Below are 15,446 nucleotides of genomic sequence, written 5' to 3' on the forward strand. Positions count from 1 at the left end.
CCATTGATCTCTATGCCTGGCATGTGTTCTTTGCCTTCTCTGATTGGCAATGAAATTCCGTAAGTTCCATTCATCCTTCAAGGACCAATTCAAAGCCACTTACAAAACGTCTTTCATTCTTTAGTGGAAGTTAATCACTCCTTTGACATCCCTCAGCACACATGTCACATGGCATTCATCACATGCTGACTTGTCTCTCAGCTAGCAGTTTACATGCCAGTGCTGCCCATCAGCAGGGTGAGTTTGCAAAGGGCACAGGCAGTCCTAGGCACCTCTGTAGTTGCCTCCCCATGCCTAACCCAGTGCCTGGCTCACAGCAGGTACTCTATGTGAAGTTTACTTGACGACTGGGCGGGGCCCACAACGACTCAAGGCAGAACAGAAGGAAAACAAAAATAATAACAGCTTATGGCTTATCACATGCTTTCCCATTCATTATCTGATCTCAACCTTCCAACCAACCCTGGAGACAAAACAGGGACAATCACTGTGAGGGTAGCCAGAGTACACAGCTACTAAGTAGGGGGAATTAAGTCTTAATACTGTCCCTTAACTTGAGGTTTCATGCTAAGACACAGAGTTGACCCGAAGAGCATTTTGAGGCTATAAAGCAATAGGGTTGGCTAGAGTGGTCAACCGCGTTTGTGGGAGCATTGGGCACGGTGTTAGCAGTTCCACCAGGGAGGGCAGAGGATCCTTCTCCCTGGTCCAAGCACCATCCATCAGCCCGGGAAGCTGGGGAACTCTCTGCCTGGCGAGCGAAACAAGTTCAGGTCCTGTGGCTAAGATGACGTGGAGGATGACTCGTTAGCAAAGGGGCCTGCCTCTCTGTTGCTATAACAACCGGAGCTTGCCTGCTGGACCCTTGCAAGATTAGCTGAGTCGTGTTTTTAATTCTAGACTACAGAAGAACACTTACGAGCGAGTGGGTGGGCGGGCGCAGAATAAAAACGAAAGAGCAATGTATTTGAGAAACACTGGTTAGCTTCAGTGTTTCTCCCCCTCGGCAACGCGTTAGATTCATCTGCACCACTGTAAAGGTCCAGGTGTCTAGATTGAATTTGTCCAGTTAAAGCCGGGGCGCACGCCTTTAATCCCGGCACTCGGGAGGCGTAGGAAGATCGCCGTGAGTTCGAGGCCAGCCTGAGACTGCATAGTGAATTCCAGGTCAGCCTGAGCTAGAGAGAGACCCTACCTCGGGGGGAAAAAAAAAAAACAAAACACAAAGAACCTGTCCAGTTAAATCAGCATCTCGGTGGGTTTGAACCCTGACATCCCTAGCGACTGCAAGAAGGCTTTCCCCAGGCGGTTCCAAGTTTGCAGCCCAAGACGCAGATGCGGCTGTCAGCGGCTCCGCGGCGTCCTCGCGACCTTCTCAAGATGGCGGCGCCGCGGCCCCTCGGCGCGCCGCTAGGGGGCGGGCTTCCGGCGGCCGGCTGGCGCATGCGCGCGGGCGTCTCTCGGCTCCCGGCTCCCTCCTCCCTTCTCCCCCCTCATCCCCGCCCCCCACCCCCCGCCTCCATTTTGTTCGCGGACGCCGGGGACGGTGGGAGCAGATCCATTTCCGGGTTGGTAAAAGGGGCGGCGGCGGCGGCGGCGACGAGATAGAGAGCTTGCCGCGGGGCGGACGGGCTGGACGAAACCGGAACGGAGGTGGCGGAGGATTCGCTCCCGGAGCGGCGGCGGCCAGGTCGGAGAGAGGCCCGGGACGGCGGGGTCCGTGGCCGAGGTGACCTGCGGACCCGAGTGGGAGGGCGAGCCGGGGGCGGGGGGCCGGGGGCGGGGCCTGGGGGGGGACAGGCGAGAGAGCGCATTGGAGGAGGGGCTGGAGGAGAGAGGGTCCTGGGGGCGGGGTCTGGGGACCCCGGAGAGGGGGCGTGGGGAGGCTAAGCGGAGGGTGTGCGGACCGAGCCAATGTGGAGGAAGGGATTGGAGGGACAGGAAATAAGGGATCCTCAAAGGTTGGGTAAGGTAAGACGGGGACTCGGGGCGAGGGACCAGGGAACCATGCGCAAAATAAAATCAGATAATAAAATAAAAGAGGAAGAAAGGGAGATGGGAAGGGAGGACCTGTTGGGAGAGGTCACCAACAGGATGCTCTGAGTGAGGGAGCCCGGGTGACATTTGTTTTTTTTTTCAGATTGATTTAGGTGAAAACGGATGGTTGAGGGGCTGGCTCCGGGGGAACCTGTTTACGTTGGAGGGAATCTTGAGAGCTAGAGAGGGAGTCGGAATTGAATAAAGGTGTACTGAGAGATGTTTGAAATGCTCTTTGGGGGCACCTGGAGTTGCAGGTTCATGCTGGAGTGGTGTGAAGTGAGGGGGAGTATGGAAAACTTAAGGTGCTGAATGTAGGGGCTGTGTGTGGTTGAGTTATTGATCAGGAAGGAAGGCTCTAAAGGGCTGTGTTAGGTAGAGTGAGGAGGAGCTGGAAGTAGCTGGTGTGTACTGGAATCCGTCACCCCCATCCCCTTGATGGAGATTGAACCGAGGGCTTTGGGCATGCTGGACAAGCGCTCCATCCCAGTCCTGGAATTCATATATTTTGAATAATAGTTTTATTTGTGTGAGAGAGAATAAATATGAGAATATGGGCATGCCAGGGCCTCCTGTCACCGCAAACACCAGGTACATGCACCACTTTGTGCATCTGGCCTCACATGGGTACTTGGGAATTGAACCAGGCTGTCAGGTTTTGCAAACAAATGCCTTTAATCACTGCGTAATATCTTCAGCCTGGAATTAATCTTTTTTAAGCAAATGGGGTTTAAGGTGACAAGGACTTACTTATTTATTAGAGAAAGAGAGAAAGAGAATGGGGCAGGCATCCAGTGACTTCAGATGAACTCAACACACGCACCACCTTTTGCATCTGGCTTTACGTGGGTACTGGGGAATTGAACCCCAGTCTTTAGGCTTTACAGGCAAGATCGTTAACCACTGAGCCATCTCTTCAGCCCCTGGAATCTGCTCGCCCCCCACCCAAGGTTGGGTCTCTCCCTAGCCCAGGCTGATCCGGAAGTCACTATGTCGTCTCAGGGTGCCTCAAACACACAGTGATCCTCCAACCTTGGTCACCCTAGTGCTGGGATTAAATGCGAGTTCCACCATGCTCAGCCATTTCTTAAAAAAATACTTGAGCGAGATAGAAAGAGGCAGAGAGAGTGAGAGTGAGTGAGTATGGGTATGCCAAGCTTTCCTGCTACCTTGGATGAACTCCAGATACATGTGCCACTTTGTGCATCTGGCTTTACCTGGGTACTGGGGAATTGAACCCAGGATATCAGGCTATGCAAGCAAATGCCTTTAACCATGAAGCTATCTCCCCAGTCCCTGGTATTTATACACACACACACACACACACACACACACACCTATACACACACACATACTTTTGTTTGTTTTACAAGATAACGTCTCTCTCTAGCCTTGACTGACCTAGAACCTAATATGTAGTCTCAGGCTGGCCTTGAACTCACAGCAATCCTCCTACCTTTACCTCTGCCTCCCAAGTGCTGACATTAAAGCATGTGCTACCATACCTGGCCATGCTATTATTTTTGCCTTAGAGTTATGATTTCTGAATGACTTAACGATTTTGGGCTACTGTTTGTTTACTTATTTGCAAGGAAAGAGAGAGGGAGAGAGAGAGAATGGGCATGCCAGGGCCTCTAGCCATTGCAAAAGAACTTCAGATGCATGCACCACTTTGTGCATGTGGCTTTATGTGGGTACTGGGAAATTGAACTTGCAAACGCCTTTAACCATGGAATAATCTCTCCAGCCTTCTTCTTCTTTAATATTTTTAAATTTTATTTATTTATTTGAGAGAGCAAGGAAGGGAAAGAGGCAGACATACAGAAAGAGAGAGAGAGAGTGCACGCAGGACCTTTAGGAACTGCAGACAAACTCCAGATGCATGCGTCACCTTGTGCATCTGGCTTACATGGGTCCTGGGGAATCAAACCCAGGTCCTTTGGCTTTGCAGGCAAATGCCTTAACTGCTAAGCCATTTCTCCAGCTCCCCCACTTAAAAAAAATAAACCAGAAGAGAATTTCAGGAAATAAGGACTGTTCTAGCCCATTTATGGATATACTAAGTAACTTTGAGGCAAATCATTAAACTCTCATTCTCTCCTTCCCTTCTCCCCCCTTTGAAATACAAGTCTGGTCTATCTGCTTCCCTCAAAGATTGTGTTAATCAATGAGCTCTGTGAATTGATGGTGAACATGTGATCTCTGAAAGCAGGCCACGTTAGGCTCTGCATGCAAGCACTGTAGCCACTGAACCACTCTCCAGCACTGTGTTCACTGTGTGTGTGTGTGTGTGTGTGGTTTTTCATGGTTAGGGTTTCACTGTAGTCCATACTGACCTAGAATTCACTATGTAGTCTAAGGGTGGCCTGGAACTCACAGTGATCCTCCTACCTCTGCCTCCTGAGTGCTGGGATTAAAGGCGTGTGCCACCATGCCCACCTTATGTTCACTTTTTAAAACTCTTGTTTATTTTTATTTTTTTATATTTTGAGGTAGGGTTTTGCTTTAGCTCAGGCTGACTTGGAATTCACTATAGATTCTCAGGGTGCCCTCAAACTCATGGCTATCCTCCTATCTCTGCCTCCCAAATGCTGGGATTAAAGGCGTATACCACCACTCCTGGCTTAACTCTTGTGTTTTTTGTTTTGTTTTTTGAGACAGTCTGATGATGTAGTTCAGGTTGGCCTCAAAATTGGGATACTTGGGCTGGAGAGGTGTCTTAGTGGTTAAGGCATGGTTCATGCTGGCCTGCAAAGGCTGACAACCCAAGTTCGATTCCCCAGTGTCCACTTAAAGCCAGATGCACAAAGTGGTGCATGCATTGGGAGTTCATTTGCAGAGACTGGAGGCTCTGGTATACCCATTCTCTCTTTTCTTTATTTTTGTCTGATTGCAAATAAATAAAAATACTTTTTAAAAATTGGGATACTCCTACTCAGTCTCCTAAATGCTTGGAGTAAAGGCATATACCACCATGCCTTTTTTGTTTGTTTGTTTTTTGAGGTAGGCTCTCACTCTAGTTCAGGCTGACCTGGAATTCACTATGTAGTCTCAGGGTGGCCTTGAACTCACAGCGATCCTCTTACCTCTGCCTCCCAAGTGTGCTGGGATTAAAGGCATGAGCCACCACACCCTGCTTTCTTTTTATCCTCTTTTAAATATTTAATTCTTTATTTGAGAGAGAGAGAAAGAGAGATAGACAGAGATAATGGATGTAGTGGGGCCTCCAGCCCCTGTAAATGAACTCCAGACACATGCACCACTTTGTGCATCTGGCTTTATGTCGGTACTGGCAAATTAAACCCGGGTTATTGGGTTTATCAAGCAAACACCTTTAACCATTGAGCAATCTTTTCAGCCCCTTAATCTTTTTGTTTAATATTCTTATTTATTTATTTGGAAGTAGAGAGATAGAAGACAGACAGGGAGCTAGAGAGAATGGGTATGCCAGGGCCTCTAGCTGCTGCAAACAAACTCCAGATGCTTGCGCCACTGTGCATCTGGCTTTACATGGACACTGAGAAATCAAACTGAGGTCATTGGGCTTTGCAGGCAAAGGCCTTAGCCACTGAGTAATTTCTCCAGCTCCCCTCTTAACCTTTTTTTAAAAAAATATTTATTTATTTCTTATAGAGAGAGAGAGGAAGAAGCAGAGAGAAACAGAGAATGGACATGCCAGGGCCTTCAGCTGCTGGAAACAAACTCCAGATGCATGTGCCCCCTTGTGTATCTGGCTTACGTGGGTCCTGGGGAATTGAACCGGGGCTTTGTAGGCAAATACCTTAACTGCTAAGCCATTTCTCCAGCCCCCCCCCCTTAATCTTTCTAAAAAATATTTATTTATGCCAGGTGTAGTGGTGCATGCCTTTAATCCCAGTACTTGGGAGGCAGAGGTAGGAAGATTGCCATGAGTTCAAGGCCACCCTGAGACGACATAGTGAATTCCAAGTTAGCCAGAGCTAGAGTGAGACCTTACCTCAAACCCCCAACCCCCACAAAGAAAAAACCAAAAACTTTGAAAAGAAAAATTGGGTCAGGCATGGTAGCACACACCTTTAATCCCAGCACTCGGGAGGCAGAGATAGGAGGATCGCAGTGAGTTCAAGGCCACCCTGAGACTACATAGTGAATTCCAGGTCAGCCTGGACTAGAGTGAGACCCTACCTCAAAAAAAAAAAAAAAAAAAAAAAAAAAAAGAATGTTCATCGGGCTGGAGAGATCCTAAGTGGTTAAGGCATTTGCAGGTTTGATTTCCCAGGACCCATGAAGCCAGATGTACAAGGTGGCACATGCATCTGGAGTTGGCAGTGGCTAGAGTCCCTGACATACCCATCTTCTCTGTCTGTCTCTCTCTGCTTCTTTCTCTCTCTCAAATAAATAAAATTTTTAATAAAAAATTTTATTTTCTTGGGCTGGAGACTATGTAATCTCAGGGTGGCCTTGAACTCACAGTGATCTTCCTACCTCTGCCTCCCCAGTGCTGGGGTTAAAGGTGTGCGCCACCACACCCGGCTTTGCTTTAGCTTTTTCTTTGGACTAATACTATCAACAGTTTGCCCATAAGTGAACTTGTTTAGCCTGGGTGTGTTCCTGAAACTCTTGGCATTTCTGAGGTCTGATGTGGATTGGTTAAAGAGGGGGTAGTTTTCATTCTCTCTCACACTTGATATCAGAGTAGTGTTTGCCCTGGTTGGTACTGATTAGTTACGTCAGCCCAAAGGGGCGATGCCTGGGATGGAGGAGGGTGCTGAGAACAGCACCACATCCAGGTTTCACTGATGGATCTGAAGAAGGGAAGGAAGAGGACTGTTCTGTTGAAGAAATGATCCCGTGTTCTTTCTTGACTTCTTGGGCTCTGACCGGCTCTCTGGCACACTTGAGCATGTTTTACTTATTGCTGTGAGGTGATTCTGAAGTTCATGGGCTGTTCAGGCCATTTCTGAAAACCATGGTCTTCATACCAACTCCAGGAAGAGCTGCAACTGGCAAACTGTGTAATATCATGCTGCTATTTTGACTTACAGTGGATCTTTTTGGTTTATTTTTAAGAGGGTTTTGATGTAGCTTATGGAGCTCCAGAGCTTCTGGGCAGGCCTTGCTTCTTTAACATAATGATTTTGAATTTTTCCTGCCCTGTCACATTTTCCAGTTGAACTAATCCTAAGTGGAAAATAGCAAATCACACATTCTACCTCCCCCTTTTAGTCTCTGGTGGACATCTTGTCTATGTCACAGCTTGAGACCACCAAAATGAAAGGATTCTTGACTGCTTCACATGAGGAGGCTGACAGAAGCTGAGCTGGGTTTCCTGGGCTGGAGAATGGACCCTGTCAAAGCAAAGAACAGTTGCAGAGACACAAACTGGGACCTTGAAGCTGTGACTAACATTTTGGCAACACGCTCCCTTTGCCAAATAACTTCTTTTCTTCCAGAGTGTGATTGTTGATCTCCTTCTCAAAGTAAGCCCTTGTTGCTACTGTCTGCCACACAGCGCCCCAGCTGAAGTTGGCAGAGTTCCGGTTGACTGACTGTCTCTTGAGGGATGTGCCCCGGATTAGAGTGCATGGGGCGGTCCACGTCAAAATGAGGTTCATTGGCAGATCTTGAGAGCTTCTTTGCAATGAAACAGAGGCAGAAGTCCTCATTGAATGTTCTTGCAATCCTTTTCTTTCTTACAAATTCGAATGTATTTCTTATTCATCTGGTGATCAAATGTAGAGTCATTGCCTTTGCCTAAGCTTTGTAAGTCCAGGGCATTGAGGAAGAGAGGCACTTTTTTCCTCTTTCACTCCCAAGTCTTTGAGCTAGAAGAACCTTATAGGCTAAACTTATGAACCCCCCCTTTCTCGTGTCTCTCTCTGTCTCTGTAGTGCCCCCCTTTCTCTCATGTCTCTCTCTATCTCTGTAGTGCCCCTCCTTTCTCTCGTGTCTCTGTCTCTGTAGTGCTGGGGGTCAACCTCAGGGCTTTGTGCATGATCAGCAAGTACTCTGTCATTGAACTGCAACCCAGCACCCAATAAACATTTATTTATTTGAGAGATAGAGAGGCAGAGAGAATGGGTGCACCAGGGCTTCTAGCCACTGCAAATAAACTCCAGAGGCATGTACCACTTTGTGCATCTGGCTTACATGGGTACTGGGGAATTGAACGTGGGTCCTTAGGCTTCCTAGGCAAGCACCTTAACTACTAATCCATTTCTCCAGCCCCCAATAAACATTTATTGATGTTGTCTATGGCAGGATACTGAAACATGCTAAACAGAAGCCTAGTGTGGTGGTTCGTGCCTGTAGTCTTAACTTTTGGGAGGCTGCGTTAGTAGGATTGCTGCACGTTCAAAGCCAGTCTAAGCTATGGAGTCAGACACTGTCTCAAAAACCTAAGGGAGTGCTGGAAGGATGGTTTAGTGGTTAAGGCATTTGCCTGCGAAGCCAAAGGATGCAGGTTTGATTCCCCAGGACCCATGTAAGCCAGATGTACAAGGTGGTGCATGTGTCTAGAGTTTGTTTGCAGTGGTAAGAGGCCCTGGCACACCCATTCCCTTTCTCTTGCTCACTTTCTCTCTCTCTGCCTCTTTCTGTCAGATAAAATAAATAAAAATAAAATATTAAAAAAAAAAAACTAAGGGAGGGACACCGGGTAGATGGCTCAGCAGTTAAAGGCATTTGTTTACAAAGCCTGCAGCCCTGGTTCGATTCTCCCATATCCACATAAAGTCAGATGCACAAAGTGGTATATGCATCTGGAGTTCATTTGCAGTGTCAAGAGGCCTTGGTGCACCCATGCTTTCTATCTCTATGCTCATAAATAAGTAAAAACATCTCCCCCTAAAAAAAACAGGTGGGACTGGAGAGATGGCTTAGCAGTTAAGTGCTTGCCTGTGAAGCCTAAGGAGCCTGGTTCAAGGCTCGCTTCCCCAGGACCCACGTAAGCCAGATGCACGAGGTGGCGCATGCATCTGGAGTTCGTTTGCAGTGGCTAGAGTCCCAGGTATGCCCATTCTCTCCCTCTTTCTCTGCCTCTTTCTCTATTAGTCTCAAATAAATAAATAAACAATTTTTTTTAATTAAAAAAAAAAGGCTAGAGAGATGGCTTAGTGGTTAAGGCACTTTCCTGTGAAGCCTAAAGGCCCATGTTCAATTCTCCAGATCCTTGTAAGCCAGACACACAAAGTGACACAAGTGCAAATTTGCACATACACACACAGTTGCACATGCATCTGGAGTCCAATTGCAGTGGGTAGAGGCCCTGGCATGCCAATTCTCTCTCTCTTTTGCTCTCTTTCTTATAAAAAAAAAAAATCAAGACAAAAAAATACAAACAAGGGGGTAGCCAGGCAGGGAAAAATACAAACAAACAAAAAAATCCCAGGCTGGAGGGATGGCTTAGTAGTTAAGGTGAGTGCAAAGCCAAAGGACCTAGGTTCAGTTTCCCAGGATCCACATTAGCCAGATGCACAAGGGGCCACAGGCGTCTGGAGTTCATCTGTAGTGGCTGGAGGTCCTGGCACACCCATTCACATGCACACACTCTCTCTCTGTCTTCCACCTTCTCTGTCAAGTAAATAAATAAATAATAAAATATTGTAAAAGAAAGAAAAAGTGTAAGCAGAAGTTCTATAAAGTGTTGATCTGGACTTCACATGAACAGATGTCATTCCTCATTCCAAAGATCATATATTAAGTTCCAACTCACCACAGATAATCTAATAACAAAGCTGTAATTTCACTGGAATTGCTTTCATGTTCCAATATCCTTAAGCCACATGAACGACAGATGCTTCTTGCTGAAATGCTAGAAAACTGCACATTTTCATTCCTTAATCACTTGTGATAGCCTGCTACATCAAGACTGTAAATTATAAAAGCAGGATAGGTTGATCCAATTACATAAGAATAATACTAAACCAAACAGGACCATCTGGGTTTTGAATACTGCAAAGTCAATACACTTGAGGATATAAATGTTACAATGGCCCTAGATAAAAATGCATTCATATGGCTGGGCGTGGTACTGCACACCTTTAATCTGAGCATTCAGGAGGCAGAGGTAGAAGGATTGCCATGAGTTCGGAGCAATCCTGAAACTACATAGCAAATTCCAGGTCAGCCTGAGCTACAGTGAGACCCTACCTTAAAAAAAAAAAAAAAGCATTCATCTATTATGGTACTAACAGCCCCTGGGAATTGGTTCACTTGTATGCCTAACTAGACACATGTGTCCTATTAAGAAATATGATCTAGGGCTGGAGAGATGGCTTAGCAGACACTTGCCTGTAAAGCCTAAGGACCCAGGTTCGATTCTCCAGGTCCCATGTAAGTCAGATGCACACAGTGATGCATGCATTTGGAGTTCATTTGCAGTGGCTAGAGGCCCTGTTGCATCCATTCTCTCTCACTCTGTCTCTCTTTCCTCTCTGTCTAATAAATTAATAAAATAAATCTTTAAAAAATATATTGTCTAAGCTGGGCATGGTGGTGCACACCTTTAATCCCAGCACTTGGGAGGCACAGGTAGGAGGACTGCCATGAGTTCAAGGCCACTCTGAGACTACATAGTGAATTTTCCAGGTCAGCCTGAGCTACAGTGAAACACTACCTCGGGGGAAAAAGAAAGAAAGAGAAAGAAAGAAAGAAAGAAAGAAGGAAGGAAGGAAGGAAGGGAGGGAGGGAGGGAGGGAGGGAGGGAGGGAGGGAGGGAGGGAGGGAGGGAGGGAAGAAATATGGTCTAGGTGATGGCTATGACACAAGAGTATATTCACCAGCTGACGAGGAGAACATCTGTGCTCTCTCCTGGTCCTGTGAGGGTTACAAAACAGTCCGTATTCCCCTAGAAGTAAATAGGCTTTGATTTCTAAAGAACAAAAGAGCAATCCCATCATCCCCTTTGATCTGAGGATCCTGAGTTTAAGATCTAATCCAGACAACCAAGGTCAGGCTTTATTAAGGGAAGTTTTTATACAAAACAGGCTCTGTATGATACAGATGATTTTGGAGTCAATTCACTGTGGAAAGCATGATAGGAGAAAACAGTTCTAAACACTGAGCTCAAAATCCACCTAAGCTGGAACTGTTTTTTCTTTTTTTGTAGTGCCAGGATGGCCTAGAACTCAGAGTGATCCTCCTACCTCTGCCTCCTGAGTGCTGGGATTAAAGGCATACGCCACCATGCCTGGCTCTGAATTTTTTCTTTTTTTTTGAGGTAGGGTCTCACTCTAGCCCAGTCTGATCTGGAATTCACTACGTAGCTTCACACTGGTCTTGAACTCACAGTGATCCTCCTACCTCAGCCTTCCCAGAGCTGGGATTAATGAGCCACTTGGACTGGAGGGATGACTTAGCGATTAAGGTGTTTGCCTACAAAGCCAAAGGACCCAGGTTCGATTCCCTAAGACCCACATTAGCCAGATGCACAAGGGGGCCCATGCATTCACTCTCTCTGTCTCTGCTTCTTTCTCTGTTAAATAAATAATAAATAAATAAATAAATTTAGAAAAAAACATAAGCCACCATACTCAGAAGTCATTTTTTTCTCAATTTTTATTAATGTTTTCCATGATTATAAAAAATATCCCTTGTTAATATCCTCCTTTCTCCCCTTCCCCCTTTGAGATTCCATTCTCCATCTCAATCAGTCTGTCTTTTATTTTGATGTCGTGATCTTTTCCTCCTCTTATGATGGTCTTGTGTAGGTAGTGACAGGCACTATGAGGTCATGAATATCCAGGCCATTTTACATCTGGAGGGAGCACGTTGTAAGGAGTCCTACCCTTCCTTTGGCTCTTACATTCTTTCTGCCACCTCTTCCGCATTAGACCCTGAGCCTTGGAAGGTGTGATCGAGATGTTATTCAGTACTCCAGTCACTTCTTTCCAGCACTGTGATACCTTCTGAGTCATCCTGAAGTCACTGCCATCTGAAAAGAGAAGATTCTCTACCCAAAGTGAGAGTAGCGTTAATATAAGGGTATGAATATTAAGAGAAGTGCTTACTGGGCAGTTTGACAAGCATAGTATACACATTTAGCCTGACAGCAGCAGACGTTACACCCCTAGGAATCATGACTACCCCTGTTTTAAGTTTTCAGTATCAAGGATGTATTCCCCCCATGGAGCTGGCCTCCAGTCCAGTTGGAGGGCAGTTGGTTTCCACCATGACAGACATGCCACTGTTGCGCCCATTGTTTCATTTGGCCCGGCTGGCCAAATATAAGGCTTGCAGTGTAGCCTCGGGTACAGTGAAACCCTACCTCGAAAAAAAAAGTGTATGTGTGTGTTTATTTATTTACTTATTTGTGGCCAGTCATGGTGACAAGCACCTTTAATCTCAGCACTCAGGAGGCAGAGAGATTTTCATGCATTCAAGGCCATTCTAAGACTATATAATGAATTCCAGGTCAGCATGGGTTAGAGGGAGACCCTAGCTCAAAAAAAAAAAAATATATATATATATATATATATATATATATATATATATATGTATATATATATATATAGGCTGTGTGTGTTGGTGCACATCTTTAATCCCTGTTCTTGGGAGGCAGAGGTAGGAGGATCACCATGAGTTCAAGGTCACCCTGAGACTACATAGTGAATTCCAGGTCAGCCTGGGCTACAGCCAAAACCCTACCTGGAAAAACAAAAACAAAAATGAACAAGAAAAATTTGTAAGCTGGGAGTAGTGGCACACGCCTTTAATTCCAGGGCTTGGAAGGCAGAGGTAGGAGGAGTGCTGTGAGTTCAAGGCCAGCCTGGGACTACATAGTAGCCTGGACTAGAGTGAGACCCTCCCTTGAAACAAAACAAAAAAAAAAACCCAAAAATGTATACATAGGTCTGGAAGGTGGCTTAGCAGTTAAGGCCCTTGACTGCAAAGCCTAAGGACCCAGGTTCAATTCCCCAGTACTCATGTAAAGCCAGATGCACAAGGTAATGCATGCGTCTTGAGTTTGTTTGCAGTGGCTGGAAGCCCTTGCTCACACCCCCCCCCCCCGCCTCTTTCTCTCAAATAATTAAATAAAATATAAAAAGTAACAAATTAAAAAATATATATGCTCAGGTATGGTGGCACATGCCTTTAATCTTAGCACAGGGGGAAGGTAGAGTAGGAGAATCACTGAGTTCAATGCCAGCTTGGAACTACAGAGAGAGTTCCTACCTCAAAAACAGAAAAACAAACAAAACTATATATTTGTATTTATTTATTTGCTAGAGAGAATGAGTGAGTGAGTGAGTGAGTATGGGCACATCAGGGCCTCCTGCTACTGCTAATGAACTCTAGATGCATGGGCCACTTTGTCTGTCTGTCTTGACGTGGGACTGGGGAATTGATTCCAAGCAGGCAGGCTTTGTAGGCAGTGACCTTTAGCTGCTGAGCCATCTCCCTAAAAATATTAATTTAATTTATCTTTTATGTGTGTGTGCACACACTAGGTTCTCTCTCGCCACTTACTGCAAGTGGAATACCAGGTGCCCGTGCCCCTCCTGCATCTGGCCTCGTTGTGGCTGGGCATGGAACCTTGTCCAGCCGACTTTACAAGCAAGCACTGTCAGTCACTTGGCCATCTCCCCAGTCCCAGATCATTCACCTTTTCCTTGCTGATGTCCGTTCATACACCAAAGTTGATTACTAGCACTTCTTCAAAAGTGCTTTCCAGACTTCTCTAACACCAGGTATCCCTTAAGGTGCTTTTTGTATATACAGATTACCAGTTCTTCTGGTGAAATATCTGATTTTAGCAGGTCTGAATTAGGGCCCAGGGGTCTTTTTGTTTTTAAATGCCCTGAATGTATCTTATCTTTAGTCGAGTTTGGAAACCCTGCTTTAGTTCCTACCAAGCTGCTGGTGCCGTATTATGTCTCCATGGCAGGCCCCTTAGCCTTCCCCAGTGTTGTTCTTGTATTCAGACTGTTTAAGTCTGCCCGGCTTCGGTCTGGATTTTAAATTAGAATGTGTGTCTTTCATCTGATTAACTCTTCTTTTCCTTAGTAAGTTTGTCCTCTGACTCCATTTTTCTTGCCAACATTTCTAAACCTCATGGATTCTGGGGTGTGTGTGTGGGGAGGAAACACTAATTATGAACATTGAGGTACTCTACTCTGTATCATTTGTCTGTCTAAATATAGGAACCTGGTAATGTTTTTGATGAAATGGAAAATCAACATAGGCTTTGAAAGTAGGTATACTAATCATCTGCTTTGGATTTTTAAAAATATTTTATTTTTATTAATTTATTTATCTGACAGAGAGAGAGAGAAAGAGAGAATGGGCATTCCAGGGCCTCCAGCCACTGCTAATGAACTCTAGACACATGCACCCCCCCCTTTTGCATCTGGCTAACGTGGGTCCTGGGGAATCAAACCAGGGTCCTTTGGCTTTGCAGGCAAACACCTTAACTGCTACGCCATCCCTCCAGCCCTGCTTTGGGTTTTTGTAGCATCTTTTGGAAGATGGTAACACACTAAGGTTTAAAATTGTGACTTTTAAAAATATTTATTTATTTATTGGCAAGCAGAGAGATAAGAGAGGAGGGGAGGGGAGGAGAGGGGAGGAAAGAGAATGGGCATGCCAGGGCCTCTAGCCATTGCAGATGAACTCCAGAAGCATGTACCACTTGTGTGCCTGGCTTACGTGGGTTCTGGGTTCTGGGAAATTGAACCTAGGTCCTTAGGCTTTTCAGGCAAGTGCCTTAACCACTAAGCAATCTCACCAGCTCAGCTTTTTTTTTGAGACAGGATCTCATGTCACTCAGGCTGCCCTCTAACTCTTGCTCCTCCTGCCTTCTATTTCCCAAGTGCTAGATTACAGGCATGTACCACATAGCTTGGCTCTGAAGTTTGTTTTTCATTGTGATCATATGAAGGGCACATTCTTTTCTTTTTATATTATTGATCCTGAGGTGTACAAAAGAAAGATGGTTCTGTCTTTTCTTGCCAGTCAGTAAAACATCTGGAAATGTGTTTGCAGCTACTCCTTGATTGCTTGGAGGTTAGAAGCCAAATAGTACTTGTAGTTAACATTACAGAGGCCAAGGGTGAACCATAGTTACCATACCATAGATACCAACCATAGTTGTCCTGGAAATCCTTGTGGCTGTTAGTTAAAATTCAGCCTGAGGAAGGCATGTTGACTCTGGCATTGAGGTGATTTGCCTCCTCAGATGAGCAGCACTATAGAAACAGCTGTGCTTATGTATTTTATTTGTTTTACGCTGGAGATCATATTCTACACTGACTACATCTCCAGAGATGGCTTAGTGGTTGAGGTACTTGCTGGCAAAGCCAAAGGACTTAGATTAAATTCCCCAGGACCCATGTAAGCCAGATGCACAAGGTGGCGCATGCGTCTGGAGTCCGTTCACAGTGGCTGCAGACCCTAGAGCATCCAGTCTCTCTCTTTACCTGTCTGCCTCT

At 45.8% G+C, this 15,446-nt stretch overlaps 1 protein-coding gene across 4 annotated transcripts in view; it reads left to right on the forward strand.

Annotated features, from left to right (window-relative positions):
* The first annotated feature begins 1,556 nt into the window (after positions 1 to 1,556).
* The window catches only part of Wipf2 (WAS/WASL interacting protein family member 2), a 56,520-nt gene continuing 42,630 nt past the window's right edge, over positions 1,557 to 15,446 (forward strand). For 2 of the 4 annotated variants that reach the window (XM_045158625.1, XM_045158628.1), the window contains exon 1: positions 1,579 to 1,729. The gene's annotated coding sequence lies outside the window, so the exon portion shown is untranslated. Of the gene's footprint in view, positions 1,730 to 1,874; positions 1,972 to 15,446 lie in introns of those variants that run through there. The other 2 variants (XM_045158627.1, XM_045158626.1) reach the window with 2 other exon arrangements.

Source organism: Jaculus jaculus, chromosome 9 (assembly GCF_020740685.1).
Source record: "Jaculus jaculus isolate mJacJac1 chromosome 9, mJacJac1.mat.Y.cur, whole genome shotgun sequence".
NCBI lineage: Eukaryota > Metazoa > Chordata > Mammalia > Rodentia > Dipodidae > Jaculus > Jaculus jaculus.